The sequence below is a fragment of the Octopus bimaculoides genome, chromosome 11, assembly GCF_046866305.1.
Source record: "Octopus bimaculoides isolate indiv1 chromosome 11, ASM4686630v1, whole genome shotgun sequence".
Lineage (NCBI taxonomy): Eukaryota > Metazoa > Mollusca > Cephalopoda > Octopoda > Octopodidae > Octopus > Octopus bimaculoides.
The window spans coordinates 53,609,789-53,612,026 of record NC_142938.1 but is presented as its reverse complement, the minus strand read 5'-3'; positions in this window follow the sequence as shown (position 1 = coordinate 53,612,026).

Below are 2,238 nucleotides of genomic sequence, written 5' to 3'. Positions count from 1 at the left end.
GTTTATTCTTTTATTCTTTTACTTGTTTCAGTCATTTGACTGTGGCCACTCTGGAGTACCACCTTTTAGATGAAGAAATCGATCCCAGGACTTATTCTTAGTAAGTTTAATACTTGTCCTATCGGTCTCTTTTGCAGAACCGCTAAGTTACAGGGACGTAAAAACACCAACGACGGTTGTCAAGTGATGATGAGGGTAACAAACATAGACAGATGTACACACATAAATATATTCTCTTAAAAGAATTAATGGATTAATGGATTCGATGCAGCTGATATTTTAGGCTTGTCTCTGACTGAATCAAGTTTAAGATGAAAGATAAAGGATAAGGCGGCGGGTGGGATGGGATGAGGAGTTCAATCTATTGAGAATGGAGTTTTAATTCGGGCCTTTGTGGATGAGGTCTCATAGAAATGTTAAGAGGAGCAGAGATGTTAGGTTTGTGAGGGAAGGGTTTTATTTCTCGGTTGCTCATGAAGATGGAGAGAGAAAGAGAGAGAGAGAGAGAGAGAGAGAGAGAGAGAGCATAATATTGTATGTCTCTTTGATAAGTGCATGACTGTCTTGCTGTAGCTGAATGTAGCCATTTCATTTTATTTCTAACACCAATAACATTAGGAACGGAACAGACGTCATCAATGTCCTAGATAAAGGCTCGAACACCACATAATCCAGTATAATTGAAAATATTGGTTTCAAATTTTGGCACAAGGCCACCAAGTTTGAAGGAGGGGTAAGTCGATTACATCAATCCTTATGCTCAGCTGGTACTTATTTTATCGACCCCGGAATGATGAAAGGCAAAGTTAGCCTCGGTGGAATTGTCACTATGTATTTTTCCTGGCGTGCTAACGATTCTTCCAGCTCGCCGCTTTGTTTAACTGAAATATTGACTAACTGTTATTGTTGTTTAAATTCCGGTCAACTCTAATGGAGCAGATTATGTCAAAAGTACTCTATCCGTGTGACTATCAAGAGATGTAATGTAGAACATTATCCAGTGTGTTCTTTCACTTTCTTAAGATGGTAAAATGTAATTTGATGGAGATTTATCTGCTATTTCTAGCTTATCAAGTGACCACATAGAGGCAGCCTTGCAAATGGTTTACACCATTTATATTTTACAAGAGAAAAGCAATTGTTATACCACGAACAAAAAACAAAACAAATAAAAACAAAAAAAAAGCAAGAAAAGCAAACAGTTATCTGCTTACAAACGTCATCTTTTCTAATTTGTTTCAGCCCTTCAGGTGAAACATTATTATAGATATATATTTCCGTTGGCTACGAATAACCCATGTATTTTCATTACAACCTCTCTTATCCTCTACAAAACTGTCTCATATAATAGGAATTCATCAAAAAGAATTGTGGTTTGCACCTGTTGTATTTGACCTCGTCGTCGTAGTCATTCTTATCATTGTCAGCCTCGACATCACCATTGATATTAAAGCCATCATCACTGTCTACATAACAAAGTATAATGTCCAACCTTTATACGCCTTGTCACTTAATATTTCTCTCTATATAACACCATATAATAACATAGATGGCATTATCAGGAAATATTAACAAGCAGTTCAACTTTTTCCCAGTAAAAATACGATACTATCATGTTTGAGATCTGACAGAAATGATCATCGTCATTAGCACGTTATTACTTGAATAAGGATCGCTTAAACATACAGTCACAGATGTATTGTGAAGAGGAAATAAAAGTAGATGATATTTGCGCTTTGCTCAAGGAAGATAAATGTAAGGAAATCAATGATGTTCTTACATGGAATACCGTCAAATTCGTACCGCAAAAATTAGTCTTTCTTTTCTTGGTCTGAAAATATTTCGGCTCTTATCAGTTGGCGCTAAAAAATCTCAAGACTTCTATACTGGGACACATGTATCTGTGCAAAGTTGCTGCTAATCCCGTAAAAACGCCCTCAGTGCAGTTCAGCAATGTGTCCTCTTGTCTCTCATTGTTTTTATTGACAAGAAATTATGACATAAAAAGTGCTAAATGTAAAAAATACTTTGTTAAAAATTCAATTTTCTTCTAGATCAGACCCCATAACTAGATGAAATGTAACGTGATCATTTATTGTATCTCGGAAGGGTCAGTATTAAAAAAAAAAAAAAAAAGTTTCAACTTTTGGCACAAGGCCAGCAATTTCGAAGAGAGGCTAGTAGATTACATCGACCCCATTGCACACTGGGACTCATCTTATCAACCCCGAAAGGATG